This window comes from Molothrus aeneus, chromosome 1, assembly GCF_037042795.1.
Source record: "Molothrus aeneus isolate 106 chromosome 1, BPBGC_Maene_1.0, whole genome shotgun sequence".
NCBI lineage: Eukaryota > Metazoa > Chordata > Aves > Passeriformes > Icteridae > Molothrus > Molothrus aeneus.
In genome coordinates, this window is record NC_089646.1 from 29,856,025 (window position 1) to 29,875,095 (window position 19,071).

A 19,071-nucleotide genomic window follows, 5' to 3' on the forward strand; every position below is an offset into this window, starting at 1 on the left:
CCTCCCCGGGGAGGTGCCGGCAGTGGTTTGGGCGGGCGGAGGCGCCCGTGTGTCAATGTGTCCGTCCTTCACTCCTCCATTGTCTCCCGCCGTCGCCGCTGCCGTCGCGCTCGCTCGCCCTCCCCACCCCGGACCGCGCAACCACCGGACAGGTGCGGCCGGGATGGGGAGAGCGCCGTGCGGGAGCCCCGCCGTAGCCCCGCGGCCGCGCTGCCCAGGCCACGGTGGCTGCTGTGGGGCAGCTCCGGCCGGGCGGGCGGGCGGGCGCGGCGGCCATGGCGGGGCAGGGCGGGCGGCGGCGGCGGCATAGCCCCGGTGTGGGTGCTGGAGCCTGGCTTCGGAAATGCCGCCGTTCGCGGGTTTGCGGAGCACCGGCGGCGCCCGGTCCGCTGCGGGAGGGCGGCTGTGCGGGCTCTTGTACACGCCGGCCCTTCCTGCCGTGCTCCTGCCTTCCTGCCTTTTTATGGCATCGGTTGGTCGGGTGGTTGGGCTTTTTGTTGTTTCATTTTTTTCCAGGCAGGAAGAGCGTTTTGTTCGGCTAAAGCGGCCGAATGGAGCCGTGGTCGTGCCACGGCATCGTGTCTGCAGGAGGAAGCGGGCGCTGATGGATCGGGAGGGGAAGGAACGCGCTCAGGGTGTTCGGAGCGGTGCCTTTTGTTGGCGCCTTTCTAAAATTAAACTGTTGGTGGAAAAATAATCTTTGTTACAGATCCAACTTTCCACTATTCCAATGGAAGCTCGGTAGGCACAAGGACCTGTCCCCCCTCCAAGGGACAGAGACTGAGGTTTAACATCTTTGATTTTTGCCTGTGTTTATACCAGAGAAAAGAGCAGGACCCTGATACTTGATGCTGACTTTTACCCTCTTTTGTTCTACTCTTAAATGTGTATTTTTTGTATCCTTCCTTTTAAGGAACCCTCTTTTCCTGTAACTAATTTTTGAAGGCATGGCTTTATCAGCAAGACGAATTTTTCCGTTCCTTAGTACTTGCAGGTCTCATACTGAAATATTTAAATACGTTTTGGAATTTCTCTTTCTAATACTGATTTTGTTCTCTATTTTGATACGTGTAGATGACTTTTTGACTGACTTTCAGAAATGGTGAAGTCTCTCTCATAGAAGAGCATACTCTCTAAATACAGTGTATCTTTGTAACTATTTAAGTAAAAAAGCCCAAAATGTGATACAATTTTATTTTAACTAAACAGCCAAATTGTGTACGTTGCCATGATTTTAAAAATCGTGGAAATACAGGGGTGTACCACCATCTAGTTTTACTTGCATCAACAAGTGTAAATGAAAGAGATTGGTTTGGACTTCAGATTGCAACAGATTCCCTTGACGTTTTTCGTGGGAAACCAAAAATGTCTTGAAGGAAATGCTGTTGAAGCACAAGTGCTTTTAATATTCTGATCCAGAACACGATCCCCATGTAGTGCTAACAGAAGTATGTCACTGGCTCAACCATGAAGGCTGAAATTAGGAATTAAGTGGTCTTTTGTTGGTTCACTGCAGGGTGTGAATTTTACCTGCTGTGAACAAATTTTGTGATACTACAGTGCCCCAATAATCTCTGTGGCACTATTAAATAACAGCCTTCAAGCTTCCTTTTGCATTTGAAAAAAACCCACAAAAACTGTCATGCATTCAGCACAGAAAAGTATGCATATGACATTCCTTTTATTTAATATGAGAATGTCATTATTGCCATCCTGCCCTTGTTCACAGAGTGAACAGACAGTTTTTCCTTGGCAGCCTCACTGGATCTCACTTGGTGACTAAGGCTACAGGAGTGTTCCATCTGCAAGGGTAATAAAATACTTTCAGTGCTAGTTAAAACATGTTTCTCACTCTTATCTGGATTATGTGTGACCTTCAATCTTGTAATATGCAGATATTTCACAATCTTCAGATTATCCCTGTGAGAGTGTGAGGAAGTGGCATTGCCTCCATTTTATGAACGTAATTTGAGGCATGGAGGCAACAAGTGACTTTTTTTTTAAGGCAATGTAGGGAGTCATTGTCTCAGCAGAGCACTGGAACGTGAAATGTAGGTTCTGTGCCTTTGTGTCTTTCCCTTTAATGCATTTTCTTTTATCTGCTGTATCTGTTTCACATATTTAAGACGTGTGCATTACTGCTTGGTAATTAATAATATATATTTTGGGTATTACAGAGGGAGAAGGAAATGTTAACCTCACTGTGATTCAGAATATTTTCCTGATTTTAAATTATACATTTACATATTAAAAATTCCCTATTTCCTCATTGGGTGATACATCTGGTACTTGTGATTTGTGAAGCAGGAACCAGTGGTGACATTTTTCCCCAGCAGTGGTTTTAGTGCATGGAGGTGTGCTCATGAGGATTTGTGATAGCTATTGTTACCAGTGTGTAGCTGATCCTCAGTGCCCGTGTGCAAGTGTCAGGGGTAAGATTCATGCAAGAAGATAACAAGGATTTCTTTAATAAAGTAACATTCATTTTGGGAGAATGTACAGAGCAATAACCTTTTTCTCAGGACAGTTTGGGGGGAAGAGACTGCCCTATGCCTTGGAGAGTGCACCATGAAACTCTCAGTCTTTGGACAAGGAAGAGAGGGAAAGGAAATGCTGAACTGGTTTCACTGTTTTCTTTCAAATGACCTGCCTTCACTTCTGTCTTGGAGGGGTGCCTGAATTCTGGGTGTGTACTCTGCAGAGGTCAAAGATCCCATAGTCACTTTCAGTGCCTGGGCCTGGCAGGGTCAGAAACCTGTCTGACCCACTCCATTTTGTCTAGGGGAAAATAAAATAATAGGTCAAACAAGTACGCATATTTCTATGACTTATTTCCTAGCTCCCATCTCACTGGTTCAGCTAGGGATTTCCTCAGCAAGAAGTGGTGTCTTTGTGTTTACCTTTATGTTTGACAGCCTAAAGCAGGCTGGTAGGCTTTTTAAATTTAGATAAATTGTGTGTATGCAGCAACCCATGATTATAACTTCCATGACTGCTTGAAAGAGGACTTCTTCTTTCCTGTTTGTGAACCATGCTGCTTCATGGTTTTGTTCAATCCCTAGCCCCCAGTTCCTGTTTTGGGAGCCAGCCTTGACAGACCTGTGGTGTCCCCTGCCATTGTCTTTTTGCTGAGCTGAAGTGTTGGGTGGATGTAAAATCTGTTACATATTGTTGCCAAGTGTATTTTTGTAAACTAGCTCTGTCTTCCTGCATGCCCTGGGCCATAGGAGATGTCCTTCCAGTGCAGTTGAGCCTTGCAGACAGACCCCTGCTGGGTTTTGGTCCTGCTGTCTCCAATCCTTATAATTATATCCTGGCCAAAGTTAAGAGGATCTAATAGGATTATTCATTTAGATCAATTCAAGTTCATGCAAGTTCAAGGGGTTTTTATTGCTAGAAACAACCTCTGTTTTTTCCTCTCAGATCTCACAAATAGTAATCTGTGGATAAGTTACTTCCGTGGCCCCCCCTAGCCCAGTTGATTGGCATTGTATAACTCAGATTTCTTAAAGTGCTTTTATTATATTGTAAGGGATGTTTTTCCACTTTCATCTGTTTCTGGATCTCAGGGCAGCCACTCATCTTTGTTATGATCTGTCAACGTTGCTAAGGCCTGTTTTATACCAGAGGGTAGATTGTAAAACCACGGAAAAATAACTGAAACTGGTGAGCACTGATAGGTGTTTTTGAGCACAACTGGTGTATCCACAATAGCTACACACAAGGTATTCCTGTGGATAAAATGCTAATCTGAGACCTCAATAGAGATCTCCACCTGTTACTGATTCCTTGTGAGACCTTGCACAAAGTTAGGCTTTCTCTACACTTTGAACTTCAGAAGCAAATCTTAGGACTTGACTCTAGCTGTATCCAAAGTCTGGCAAGATGAGGTTTACACTTCTTTCATCTTCTCTTCAATCGTGACTTGAAGGATTCTTACATATATGGGACAGAAGGACACTAAATTATTTTCCAGAAGATTGTCTGATGCAGACTATAGGATGAGCATGGTTGAGGTGAGCAGTGTTCTCTGGCAGGAAATACAGGTCAGAGCAGTGTGAAAATACCAGTTTGGGGCTTGAATGTCTCTATAATGGTAATGCACTCCTGTCTGGGCTTAGAAGTCTGATTTAACTTAGGTGTTGGTTTACTCAAAGACTTGACCTGATTGAGCAGAGCCAGCTTTGGTGGTTTTGCACCTAAAATATATCCAGAATAGCAGTCACCTATAGAATTTTCTTCTAAGAAAACTGTTCAACTGTTCATCTGTATATGTTGCAAAGTGCATTTTTAAGCATATGCTTTTATTTTTGCATGTCTTTAACTGCTAATCATGCCAGGGCAACCAGAATCTTCCCACAGGGAGTGAGGATTAACAGAGCAAAGAAGAAATTTCGAGGTGCTCAGGTATTGTGATGATGATCATGGGCAATGTAAGTGCCTTAGATGAATGTGCATTTGTACTACCTGGTTAAAAGCTTCCTTTGAAAAAGTCAGCATTGCTTTCACAACAAAATCAGATATGTGTACCTCTTTCTTCTTTTATATAGCCAGCAGAAGAAAAAAAATAAATTGCTCTTTTGCAGATTGAGTTCACATTCTCTTAATTGTTTTTTCTAGGTGGTTCTACTATGAGTGGCTTGCTCAGACAATACGTGCTTTGTCCTTTCCATGTGTAGCTCTAAGTCACTGTGGTTTTATTGAATTAAAAGAAATCTAAGCTTTAAACAAATTGTTTCGTGCCTATGAATTCCACATAGTTAGGTACTTGCATTTTTTGGAACAGATGGCATGCAAGCAGCTTTTTGCTGTTAAAGATGTGTTTAGTGACAGCAGAGCAGTATGTGTCAGAGTATGCCTGAGCACCTTTGCAAGACTAAATTCTTTCCCTCTTTAGCTTTGCAGGTGGTAGCAATAACCCAGTAATTCATTAGCTTCTGTAAGAGCTGGTTTGCAATTGCTTTTCAGATGGCTGTTCCTAAAATAAATTCAAAATTCCAGAAATATAAAGCAAATAAAATTGTATAAAGGTGCAAGGGAAATATATCTATGTATAGGAGGAGATTGAAAAATTACAGCACATACAGAATTTGTACTGGTTTTAGGGATTCATGAGTACAGTACTGGGAAAAACAGCATTAGCAGCATTTAGTCAGTGACAATCAAACCTTTCTTTGGTGAAGAATGGTGGAGGCACTTGAGTTAAACATTTAATTAGATCTAATTAGTGAGTAATTTTTTTAACCTCCAGACAGGATTATTTAAACTGCTTACAGTCATGTGCAGATATATGTACCTCTTTGTAGGCTTAAGGTTATTGTTTAGGACAGAGGAATTAGATCATGCATTGAATGGCTGTGTGCTGTTAAATTCAGATTGCTTTAAGAGGCATCATCTTTTATTCCTCATTTTCTGTCTTCATTCCTCCTGTGCAAATTCAAAAATTCCTACATCTGTGTGACTCATAAGGCAATAGGCTGTCACCCACATCTGTCTCTCTGCTTGAGCTTACAGGTGAAGTAATTCCATTTTTATATTTTATGAGCAATAAATCACCTGTGAATTGCAATGGTTGCCCATTAAATTTTAGATTTGATTTCTGAAATGGTTTACTTTTCCATGTGATTCAGTATTGATTAAAAATTACTCTTCTCCTCAATTGCAACAGTACTTACACATTAAAGTAGTAACTGTCTGTTGAAAGATAAATAAAATACTCAAGGATCACTCAGAGGTAATGCTGGTGTGTGAGAGGAAGATTGACAAATTGAAAAAAATCTATTTTTTCTCCCTAGAGAAAAGTCTGTGGAGTGCAATAATCTTCTACCATGCCTGAAAACCCTTTTGAACTTGCTGTACCATAGTTCTTAAATGTAGCTGTAGATTTTGTGAGAGACTGCAAAAGGCAAAATAAAAAGCCAAGCAGAGTCCAGTACCCACGTGCAGTGGTGTGGTGGCCATTTTACTGCACTGAAGTGCTCTTTACCATTCTTGCATGCTGTACAGCTGAGAGCAGAATGAAACACTTGAGTTTCAGGGTTTAACAGCTTTGGTCTTCTGTAAAGTGTGGTTGTATGGTGCAAGCACAATACAGGGAACTCATATTTTGGTAGCAATTTGCTGGTAGAACTTCCAGCTTGGGTCGCTGTTTGTGATAGGGATGGCTAAGTCCAAGTGTGGCAACTCATGTAGATCAAATTACAGGACTTTTCTCCATCTTTAGATTCATTTTTGTTGGCTAAGCTGGTTTTAATAAAGAAAAGCGTCTTCCTCACATGTGCTGTATAAAACAAATAATCACTGTTTTGGTTTTTAAATTACAGCAAGTCAGGAAAATACTTCCAGGAAGTAAATCAGTAGTAATTCCTACATTTTCTGTGAGAGCTTTTAGTTGCTATGTGTCTAAGAGTTTTTGAAATTAGAAATGAGGGTTTTTTTCTACTACAGAAATTATAGAAAGAATTTTAAAATTCATGAGTCCTTCATACGTATGTATGTTTTGTCATTCTGTGTAAGGATTTGCTCTGCAAAATCTGAGCTATTCTTAGGTTGGATGGAGAAGTTCTGTATAGAGATCACTTACAGTTTTTGCAGGCTCATAGTGGCAGACAAAGATTACTGCTTTTATTCAGCCTGTAAGATGATGGATTACCTCTAGTGAGAATTAGGACTGAGGACAGACAGATCAGGCAAAAGAAATGCTAGACACAGTCTGGGATAGAGGTTGGCCAGGGACATCGGAAGGGAAGCATCTTCTGTGATGTCTTGAATCTCAATGAGTTACACCCTTCTACAGTTCCTTCAGTTACTGTAGGCAGAACAATTAAATATGACTTTGGGGTTGTACTTACTTGTAATAACTACTCTCTCATGTGTTTTCCTTAGATGTGTTTTCATGCAGAAAAGAAGTCTGAGCAGTTCAACACTTTGTAATTTGCAAGCTAAAGTGATCCTTTCATTTTAGTTTTTGTTTCCATAAATAAAATCCTCTAGTTCTCTAGAAATGTTTTTAAGAGGGAAGATACATTCAGTGCATTCAAGTTAGACATTAATCATTTTCTTCTGATAAGACATGGATGAAGTCTTGGGAAGATATTACTGAGCATTAGATATAGGGCTTGTAATTTATTTTCACTGCCATTTCATGCCTTGAGCAACAGAAAATTAGAAAAACAAAGTATGTTACTTCTTTTAAATGCTTGAGAGAAATCAGCCCTTTAGAAGAGGGGTTGGTGAGTTTCTTTTCAATTTACAACCTTCACTGTATGCACCAATACTAGTGTGAGTTTGGTTTGAGTCTGGTTGCTAGTTTTTTTCTATGTCTCTGCACCTTTCTGAAGCCTGTGTAAAGTCTTTTTTGTCTTAGGTCTGCTTTGGCTATTTTCTTAATGTGTGGTTTCTTGTGACTGTGACCTGAGGATCCCAAAATCATCAGCCAGTGCTATGAAAACCCAATGTTGTGCTGTTGAATACCATATTCTGCCAAGATGTTTGTGGGTTTCTTTCTCCACATTTTGTATGAGAAGAAGCCCCAGTCAGTGTTCTCCCTGGGCCATGTGGATCCTTGGCTCTGCCCTTCAAATTTATCATCCTGCCCATGGGTCTCAGCTGCCTTCCCAGCATGAGGAAACACCTACTTCTGTGCTCAAGCACATGCATGAGGTCGTTTGCCGGGTTTTGACTTTGGCTATCTTGTTTTGTGGGGCCTTGTTAAAAGGCTTCTTGAATTAGAAGAAGGAAAGGATGCACATAATTCTCTAGAAGAGCCAAGGGAAGGGATTTACTTTGTCAGTTTATCCCTGTTAAGTTGTTTACTGGTGTATGCTGAAAAGTGCCTTTTTCCCAATGTACTCTGCCATCAGTATGTCAATTTGCATTGCTGTTGTGCCTCTGAGATTCTTCATGATGACACTGGACTGGTTGGCTGGTGATTCACACTGCTAAATTGTCAAGGCATCAAACTCTCAGGTCTCTGCTGTGAGGAAGTTGTGTGATTCTTGAGCTTTTATCTGGGAGCAGTGCTTCCCAGCTCATTGAAGCCAAAGCATTTCATGGGTAGCCTGTTGGATGCTAGGATTAGTTTAGTATCTTAGTGCCCTCCCTAAGCTGTATTTTGTTGAAGTATAGGAAGCCTCATTCTTTCCCCATTTTCCTTTGTCCTGTCAGTTTTAATAATTGTTGACCTTTTTACTAGGTATTGGCACTGCAAAAGCAATGTTATGGTATGAGGAGACAACATAGTCTTTTGAAGCTGAGGGAGAGCAAAGTCTTGGTGATGGGGACAGGCACTGTAGGCCATGTTCCCCATTTATTGTTTTCAACATACCTGTTATATTTTTTTTGTAATCCCAAGATAAATTACTTATGTTGAAAACTACGCTACTAAATTACTGACTAAAGTACCTTAATTCATGTTCCTAACACTTGGTTAGTAAAGATTCATATTGACAGATTTTTATCTGAAATATCAACTTTATTTCTGAAGCATTGTCAAGAATAGCAAAAAAATACCAGTTATTGCAAAGCCTCCAATTAAAAGTCATGTTGACTATCTGCTCTCTTTCGTTTTAGAATTGAAAAAAAAAATAATTTAGGTTGTCACTTCTACCTTTGCATTTTTATCCTCCCTTAGCAAAGAACATATGCTAACTTTACTGGTTATTCAGCTCTACACAGGGTATCAAACTATGCAGAGCAACGTTCGAGGTGGGATACAAATGTGTTGGTTTGCCTGGCCTTCAGCAGTCGGTTCACTGACTTGGGGAGTTTGACTGTATCAGTGACTGAATGGCTCTGCATTCTAGGATTTACCTAGGTTAACTGCCATTCTTTCTGAAGCCTCAGAGGGACCAGCCAAGCCTTTCCTTGTGGTTTCTCAGTCCAGCAAAAAAAAAAAATCCTCTAGCTGTCTCATTAGTAAAACTTTTAAATTATTCATAGTTTGCATCTTCATAGGAAGTGAATTGTAGAAATCTAATGTAGCTTTTACTGGTGGTTTTGCTCTCTTGTACAAATGTGTATGTATGCATGCATACACCTACATTCCATGGAGCCCTTACTAAGTTATCTGCAGAAGTAGGTTGCTGATATTGGTCTTTCCAGTGCATGAACAGTGATGTAAACAAGAAAATAGATTTCCCTATTAATAGTGTCAAATATCATTGTGCCAAGCTGACTTTGACATAGGCCAAACAACCACAAAGTGGATGCATGCTTTCTCTGAAGGAAGCAAGGCTGTCTGGCATAGTGATGCTTTATGGCCTTTAAAAAAGATACTAAACATATTCTGGTTAGAAATCCATAATTCCTGCAGCAATGCTTGGCTTCAGAAACTGGGTTGGGAGTGGGTGGACGGCTGTGGTCTGATACTGAGGCTATGCTCTCAACTTATTTGTGGTGTGCTGCATTTTGAAACTTCTCAGCCAACAATGAAAGTTCTGTGAATTATTTCAGAAAGATGAACAAGCAGGTCTAATGAATTAACTACAGAACTGAATAGGATACAAATAGTAATTGCCTTATTGTTGATTTTGGGTGGGGAACTAAATTCCTATCTCTGCCTGAGATGTTTGTAGGTATCACTGAGCTATAGACTTTCACACAGATGGCAAATCTGCAGGTGTGGTGTTTGATCTGATTCAGATACTTAAAAAGTGACTTAAATCTGAAGCTGTGAAGCTGTTCACCCATCTCACTCTAAGATGGGCAAGCAGAACATTTCAGATAAGCTATTTTCTGGAAGTGTTTGTGTTTTTTCTTATGGTGAAAATATGCAAGAATTGCAGGGTTACACTAGGTGTCATAATTAATTTTTAAAGGCAAGTCAAATGCACCCCATATTTGGGTTCTGACAGTTGGCTGTTCAGTCAAGAAAATTCGATAGGGGTTTTGGTTTATCTGGTTGCCTTGTAGAGTGATTGACAGCGAAACAGGGAGTGGTGCTCACCACCAGTAGTTTCAATTAAATTGCTGGGTTTGGCACTGAACTGAGCTGAATGACAGCTCTCTGTGCTTCCATTACCAGTGCGTGGGCACAAAGCACTGCAGTGTATTCAGCACTGCTTGCTGCCTCTGTGGTGGAGTGGGGCAAAATATTCTGTACCTGCTCTGATCTACATCTGGGTGAAACAGATGTCTCAGTAACTTCTACTAGCTTCTTGTAATGTGATTAAGCTGTTAGGAGATGATGTTAATACTGGAAAACAGATACAAATTACTGACACAACAGGCTAGTTGCTCTATTTTTTTTCTACTTCAGGCGATTTATATTGTTGCTTTATTTGACTTCCTTTTGTGGCAGTGTTTCTTAGTTCTGTGATTTTGGCCACCTGTATATATAAATGTGGTTTTGAGAACTGAATTTTCATCTGATTGCAATTATGATCAAATTTGCATACAATTACCACTTTTTGAGAAGCAAAATTTAAGAAGCATTCATAATAGCCATTGTTTGCAGTGCTGTGTTTATAGATAACTGTGAATTCTTTGGGTTCAGTTTGATGTAATCCAAAGTCTCCTTAATATAGCTTACCATCAAAGACATATTCTTGGTTTTATGCATTTATATTTTCAGATAAGTCTTAGGTTTAATGTCATTTATGTTTAAATACAGGATGGAAGAAGCTCAAGAAAAGCAAAGTTAAACTGTCAAAATTGAGAGAAGATGCATCGCTTTGAGAATTTTCAGGCCTGTCTGTGTATGATATTCCAAAATGAGGGAAACTTTGCCATATATGATTGTTTGGTATTTGAGCTTGGGGTTACCAAACCAAAACTGATCTCCCATTTCTGCTATGTGAATAGTGTCAGAGTCCAATACTCTATGATCAGCATCTTTTAGATATTCCACATGTGGAGGGTATGATGTTTAATATCTAGTTTCCCCACCTGAGGATAGCTGAGATTATGTGGGATTTCTGATTTAGCAGAGTAACACAAATTATACTGAGAATGTCATACAAATGTAAATGACACATAACAAAGTAAAGCAGTTGCAATCACACAATTCAATCACAATATCAATGTGATTCACATTACCAGTCTTGACAATATTCTCTCTGGGCATCCCCGTTTTTGGGAAGAAATATGTGGCTTGAATCACAATATATCTCAAAGATTTTTGCTCTCTGAAGAAAACTGGTTTGAATGTATTCCCTCATCTTACAAAAAGCAACTGAAGTCCTCCTGCAAAATTACTAATACAACAAGCTGACCCAGGATAGTCCTCTTGGGATTTTTGTTTACATCTTCTCCTAACCTGACCTTACTCAGGTGCCACCCAACTCTCAATGCTGTTGTCTTAATACTCCCGGGTGGAATTTGGTGTCATGGGTGAGTAACGTGAGTAATGCCTTATGTGTTTGTGGATCTAAGAGACAGCCTTCTCATACCAAAGCTTGGCTTACTGGGAGAAATTTGCCTTGGGTCTATAGTCTCATCTCTGGAAGTGGCCTGTTGTGTTGGTAGGTGAAAAACAAAGAGAACAAAACAAAAGCAAAAAAAAACCCCAACACACAAAACCAGTATAGATAGAGTGAGTGCTACATTTCTCTTTCATGTCCTGTCAATCTCGTAGCAATTTCTCAGGTTTCCACACAGAGGTGAAGAAATGCTGTTCTGAAGTGAGGCTGAGAGTGCTGGTATGGGAGCTGCCAAGCAGTGGGTATGATAGCAAATGTCTGCTCAGTCTGTAATAGCTGTTTTTCTGACTACCTAGCATAACAGTTGATTGTGTAGGCACCCCAGGGTGGCCTTCATTTCTTTTTTTCCCCCAACACACAACTTGGATGTGAATTGGTTCCTATTGCCATGGGATTATCTTAGCTTGATCTCAGAGGAGTTGTACCCACCATTGCCTAGAAAATAACTGCTTGCAGGTTAAAGAAGTCCAAGCATTGATTGCTTCTATGCCCCACTCCAGGAATTTATTTACCAAAACTAGTGTGTTTTGTCAAAATATTCACCTGCTCTGAGGAGGAAGAAGCAGCCTCAGGGAATATGAGACTGCTTTTGGGATGCAGAGTGATACAAGTCAGTTACAAATTCCTTTTTTTTGTCCAAGTGAATACTGCTAACAGCATAACCAGTGTTAGCTGATATGTTTGGAATACTGGATATGGTGAAAAGTGTTATATGTTTTCACTGCTGGCCCTTTGTGCCAGAAAGATCAGAATTCAGATACCTGGCAGCTGATTCATTTTCCCTCAGGTAAAAAAAAACCCTTGCATTATCTTGGTGAACTCTTTGCACATGCTTTGAAGAAATAATTAGGGAGTTCTGAATTGAAACTTGCTTTATTGCTTAAAGCCGTTGCTCTATTAAAATCAATTGCAGGTGTGTAGGATGTGCTGGCTATTAATACATCCCTCCTCCCATCACTGTATTTAGTTCATGAAATAACGATCTGCTAGCATCTGGGGAGCATTGCTTTCTGGAGAATGCACAGATTGTATTTATTTTTATTTTTAACCTTAGCCCCTTAGTTTATCAGTTTTCAAGTGTTGCAGTGCTGTGTCCTGGAGGCAATAGTGATGTCCAGTGCTTTTGCTGCTTCGCAGAGCTTTGAGGTAGCAAGAAGAATGGAAGAGGCACATCTTCTGATTTTATTGTTGATACTGAAATTGTATGAGTATGATCAACATTATAAAAACTTGCAGTGGGCTGATACATTAAAAAAACAGAAGCAGGATGGACTTGAACAGAGGAGTGGTACTCTATATGAGAAAGCTGATCTTCCTGCCTTCATTACAGAACTGTTATTGTGTTTTCTTGTGTCTTAACAAGCTTTGTTTCTGGGAATGAAGCCTCTCTGGTACTTTTTTGAACATGTTTTCTTCCAAATACCTGTGTTTATTGGTTTATTAGAGAGCTGGTTCAAGGGAACCCTATAAAGTAACTCCATTAATGATTTCTTGCAAATGTATTGTGAACAGTACATTTGTAGTTCTCCCCCAAACATTAATGAAGGATTGAACTAAATTGCTGCGGTACCTTTACAGTCATGCTGTTGCAGAATTTCAGCTACACCATTTTCCTGTAACAAAATCATCTCTATGGCAATCGCTAAGACAGTTGAATTTTTCAGGATGATCAGGACATGTAATGTTTCCAAATTTGAGAGCCCTGTTTTAGCATTTACACAATCCATTGAAAGTGGTGTCTTGTGTGAGGAGAAAACTTTGTTAGCTTTGGAAGAGTTCTTTCTTCCATTGTTTTATCAATTCACCTGACCCTGATCTCTGCCTGATGCTGTTTATCCCCTTCTTTTTCTAAGAGGTTTTCCTATTGGCAAGGTATGCAAGCTTGGAGTTGGTATTTTACCTTCAAATAAATGTTAATTGGATATGAATTGATTTGTAGCAATACACCATCTCCACTATCGCAGCCTATTCCAGTTAAGAGTTTAGCACCTAAGAGAGCTTTCAACAGTGAGAAAAGCTCCTGCTAATACCTTGTTCTTAAAGAATTACATCTAATTCCTCCTCTTTAGTTCCTGGAAGAAATCTTGTTACCGAATGACAACATTTTTTGTGTGTCACCCTGAGTGTGTGATTTAATTTTCTTAACTTGTATTTCTACCTGCCAGTTATTAGGAATATTTTACTCTTTTTGTTTCCTTTTCTTTCACTGACTGTGCCATGACTCATGCACTTTTTATATGATTCCTGATGACACAACAGAGAAGTCCATTGTCTCAGTGCTCAGTTTACAGTTCTCTTGCCACCATGAAGTGCATTTGAAGGTGCTTCAGTAGTGTTACTCATCTGAGCCACTTCTGTACAAATTCCTGGTTAGTGACCTAAGAAATACCTGCTGTCCTGAAATAAGTGCAGTGAGGTGGCTCTCTAATGTAGTGTGTGGTTGTACATCTATTGGTGGCAGTGGGAACTGGGGTTTTTTTGACTGATTTTCAAGAAACATCTTCCTGTGCATACCAGTTCAGCTGTTAGGTGATGTGGTTTATGGTGCAGACTTCAGTGAGTCTGTCTTCTCATTTTTTCTGGGTTTATCATGTTCTTAAGTGCCATCTGCATGTCTACCAGGTCCATCTACATGTGTTTTAAATAGTGACAGTGACTCTACCACTTCCCTGGGCAGCCTATTCCAGTGCTTCACAATGCTTTCAGTGAAGAAAATTTTCCTACCACCCAATTTAAACCTCTCCTGATGTAAGGTGAGGCCATTTCCTCTTGTCTTGCTGCTCCTTACTTGGAAGGGACCAGCTCCATCTGGCTCTGGCCTCCTTTCAGGTGGCTGCAAAGAGCAGTAAGGTCTTCCCCCTCCTTCTCAGGATAACTCTTCACAAGCTGCATGCCCAGTTTATTCCTGGAAAACCTTGCATGAGCACAGGTTTTTATTTATTATTTAACGTGTGGTAAGTTTCATTCTCTTCAGATATCCATTTTGCTGCAGAATTAAATCAATTCCTTCTGTTTCATCTCCTTGTTTTCTCTCTCCCACTAAGCATGCTAATAAGGAACAAATATTTTTATTGAAGTAGATACACTTTTTACTGTGGACCAGTGCTGTTCTGTGATTAAAAAATAAACATTTTTTAAATATTTAAGTGCCTTGAGAGCTTCTGGGAGGCTCTTTAGGGAAAGACAGGGCATGTGGTTCAGCAATATTCGTATTTCATGTAAACATTAAACCCCCATGTGAGTTGTATTTACCCTGCAGATTCTTATGTTACTGTTTTGTCCCTGCATGTTGTTGCTGAAGCTGTAAAACCAGGGAAGGGATTTTAACGTGGCAAGAGCCTGGCTCTGGCTTTATTGTTCCTAATGAACAGCACCTTTGGGTTAAAGGTTTCATAAACATGGCAGCTGTGCTGGTGCCTCTGTGGCAAGTCTGCAAGATAAACCTGGTTGCTGGTGCTGCACTTCTGGTGATTTGTGCCATGGTTGAATTTATGGACCTCCAGCTTATTAATCACTTCTTTAAAAAATCCCAGTGTTTTAGGAACAAAAGGCACAGTGTCCCAGTGGAAGGCAGGAAGCCTGATGAGGATTTGTTGAGAACCTGTGTCTGGATTGCATCTGCTCTGTTTTCTTGTCCCCTTACATTGCTCTGTTCTCTTCACTGGGTAATGATTTATAAGTTTTCCACCTACAGATTTTGTTAGCTTATGATCTAGCTGTCTGCTGCTTTTCAGAGAGCAGAGACAGCTGCTGGCTGCATGCTGACATGTTTCCTCTCTGGCAAAAGTGCAAGGGCAGCTTTTCCTCTATGCTGCTCAAGTTCAGTAATTTGCATTTAATGTAACTTCTTGGCTTGCTGCTAAAAGGGGTGGAAAACTCTCTTTACCCCAAGCCTGGAACTGTAACTGTGAGACAGTGAAAACACCCAATAACATTGCTGGATAAAAAAGACCCAGTAAAGCTTTTTAATGCCCTGGATATTCTTTGGTGGGAAAGAAAAGATTGCCTTTGATATGTGGGTTGGAATGTTTCCTTCATAGCAACTCTACCCATCTATGCTTCTATTTTATTTGCCTTTGTGATGAGTTCTGCCCATCTTACATGATATCTGAGCAAGGGAAGGAGATGGAAATAACTCCTGCCAAGCATCTGTTGCTGTGCAGGCTGGTGGTGCTGTGTTGGTGGTGTTCTGGCAGCTCTCTCCATCGCCCTGTCAGTCAAACGCCATCAGCGCCAGTCCCCACAGCAGCAGCAGCAGCATCCTGTGGGGCTGTGCTGCTTGCCCCCCTTGCCTCCCCAATCCAGTGGGCTGCCCAGAGGGTCACTGCCTGCCCTTGGGCTGTATTTTGTGCCCTGCACACAAAGAGCCATAAACTCCTGGTCGTTTTTATTAAAATGTTGGTTTTTTTTCTTATGCTGCCTGGCATTGATTCCCTTCTCTCTGTAACTAGGGCAGTGAAGTTTTGCTGCTGTGAAGCAACTGTTCCCAGATTCATCTGAGCATGTTAATGTTTGAAGAATCTCAGATGATTCTGATATTTTGGTCAAAGGAAGTGCAAAATGATGCTTAGAAAAATAGTGTTGCTTTGAATAAAGATTTTCAGTATTTTTTTTTTCAATTTGAGCAAAATGTTTCCAAGAACAAATGGTAGAAACTTCAGCCTTACCAAGGCTTTAAATAATTCAGGACTTAATCATCATAAGAATTTCCCTGTGGTGTGGATAAAAGACTACATTTTTCTAACTTATTAAGTGAGTTCATACTTGCTGAAGTGGTGAAAAAACTTTTACTTTGTCTGTTGCAGGTTTTAGAAATTAATTTTATTAATTAATGCTGGATTTATTAATGAAAACTGTTACAATTTTTATTAGTTGTGTGAGAAGGATTGCTTGATTAGAGTAACTGCTATATAATATGTGTCTGCATGTCTACAGCTGTATATGTCCCTCAGTTTTATTTTAACTGTTTAGAGTCTTTAGCATGAAAATGAGGAGCAACTGTAGAGAAAGTTTAGCTCCTGGATTTCAAGCAGTCTCAGGAGAATGTACCAACTCACCAATTGATGAATTTTTAAAGTATGAATCTGTTTTATACAAACCTCTTAACAAGAGTGGGAGTGGAATTCGGTAAACTTTAAAGTAATTCTTTTTTTTTTTCTTTTGATGAATTTTGTAGCTGCAAGTTAGTATTTAGCAAGCTTAGACATTTTTTTGTTTGTATGGAAAATGAACCCATTGTGGAGTGTAGTGCCAGGTTCTGTACTGCCCTGACATCTGCTTGAGTACTGAGCAGTCAATTGAGAGTAAAGCTTCTATTGCTGAGCCTCTCCCATCTTCTGCTGAAGAGTGGAGTCTGTGAAAGGAGTGAGCTGTCATTTCCATATCTCTTGCTTGCTTTCCTGCTGACAATTTGTGTAAATCCTGGAGGATGTTGGGCTGCAAGATACAAGTTTGGCTGGTGGTTTGGGTTTTCTTTTGGAGGCTATTGCCTTCCTACCCACATCTGTCCTTAAGATCTTTTGCTCCACTGAAACCATTTCTGCTTTATGACTGCTTTAGCTGCCATTTCAAAATTGGCCATTGGCATTGGCTTTGAGCCCAGATGCTGTACCTTTCAAAATGGAGAATATATGTAATAGTTCAAGGTCTTAAGTGATTTCAAGGTTTTACAGCTATCTGACACCTGGGAGGCAGGCTGCACTCTGATGCAATCAAATGTGCTGTGCAAGTTTATATGCTTCCACCCTGAATTTGCAACCTTCAGCCACCACTTTTGTACTGTTGTTGGTTTCTTATTGATTAAAAAAAAAGTTTTTCATTGCATTCACTTTTGTAAATTTTAAGCTATTATCCAGGCATCTGTTGTGGTAGCAACAGCACTTTAAAATCTTATTTTCAGAAGCTGATGCCATTCTTAATTGTAGTATAGATCACTGGGTTGGTTTTGCTCAAAGATGCTGTTTCTTAATGAAGGATCCTGGGCCATTGCTTGAGGCAGTGCCTTATAAAGCCAGACCCTCACTTGAGCAGATTAAAGCACAGTACATTTAAAGCTAAGTATAGAAGAGGCATATCCTGTGTTCCTAGTAATTAACTATTCAAGTGTCTCTTCTGTTGCACCTTTAGTCATTAAATCTGCCACAAGTTGGGAGTCCTGCTTTAACTGCCTTTTTTTTTTAATCTTTTTTCCAGTTGTCTTAAAGGACATATATTTTCTTCACAGGCAACAGCTAAAATCCATAGTCAAGCTTCAGGTGCATGCAAGTGTTTTTGCAGCTTAAAAATACACTGCATCCAAGGAAAGAAGTCTGGTATTAGAAATTCAGTGTATGCATTTCTGTCTTTCACAGAAACTGTGAAACTGTACCAGTATGCTGGGTTGAAGGCTTTTGTGTGTTGCTTAAGGAAGTGGGCACGGTGACCCCAGCCTGACAGCATGTTTGTGCTCTGGAAGAGCTGTGAAAAGTGGAGTTCTTACCTGCTGTGTGCCTTGCTTGACATTTTCTTTGCAAACCTTTTGGGGTCCTCTTGCTATCTCTTGAAATGAATGTTTTTAGAATAAGATGTAAGGTGTCCAGGCAAAACATAAAAACAAGTCAAAAATACCTAGGTGAATGTTATAGATCATTCTCTTTACAAATAACTGAAGGACAGAAAGACAAAGCAGATAAGTATGTCAGATCTAGCCAGTCACTGGCTAGAGGCTGGGCTGTTGCTCATCCCTGTAGATTGCTAGATTATCTGCCTAATTAATTTATAAAGCACCTCCTGTTCCTCTAACACTGAGCTGTCTCATCAGGGGAAAGAGCCTTTTGAGCTCTGCTGTGAAGGCACTCCTGGATCCTACAGCACTTTGAAAGATCCCATGATACCGTGGTTGGCCATGTTTAACTCTTTGCAGATGAGCAGAACATTTTTCCAGAGGATGTTAAGTGTTGCAGTTGTTTTGAAATGCTCCTTGGTCTGTTACAACTGCAGCTTTAAATCTCAGTGATGAGTGTGAATCTCAGTTGAACTGCTTGTTGTGTGTTTGTGGTTTTGTGACTTACAGGAAGCAAACCTTGACTCTAAACTGTACTGGCTATTTCCAGTTCGTGTGCCTGCGTGCGGAGTTTTTGACTGTGGATAAGTGGTAAACCTAGACTAGAAGGAAGTGATTTGCCAAGTAAAACATTTGAAATGCTGCAAAAGTGGCCAGCTAGGAATGCTGCCACTACAGGTCTGGTGAATGGGAACACATTGTATAGCTGGAGCATTGTTAAGAGAGTTAAATGAACTTTCAGGGGTAGAGAAAACACTACTTGGATAGTAACGTGTGATTGATGGCTTTCTCAGCCATGGAGCTTGAATTTCTTTTCATTTGTGGTAGAGGAAGCATGTTGGGAAATCTGTGTACTTCTAAAGTAGACCTGCAGAGTTCACAATGAAGAAATACAAATAATACAGATTTCTGTAAAACTAAAGTTATTAGAAGAACATACTCAAAGTCTTGCATGAGAAGGCTTAATTCTGGACAAGCAACTCATATGTAACAGTGACCTAATGGCCTGCAGAGTGGGAAGTAGGTGGCCTCTAAGTGTCAGGGCTGGCAGGTGCTGTGGGCAGGACAGGGTGATGACCTGTGGTGATTCGTAATTCTGCAAAGCTTCCT

At 40.4% G+C, this 19,071-nt stretch overlaps 1 protein-coding gene across 1 annotated transcript in view; it reads left to right on the forward strand.

Moving 5' to 3' along the window:
- The first annotated feature begins 38 nt into the window (after window positions 1–38).
- The window catches only part of BZW2 (basic leucine zipper and W2 domains 2), a 55,995-nt gene continuing 36,962 nt past the window's right edge, over window positions 39–19,071 (forward strand). The window contains exon 1 of the mRNA XM_066554070.1: window positions 39–152. The gene's annotated coding sequence lies outside the window, so the exon portion shown is untranslated. The remainder of the gene's footprint in view (window positions 153–19,071) is intronic.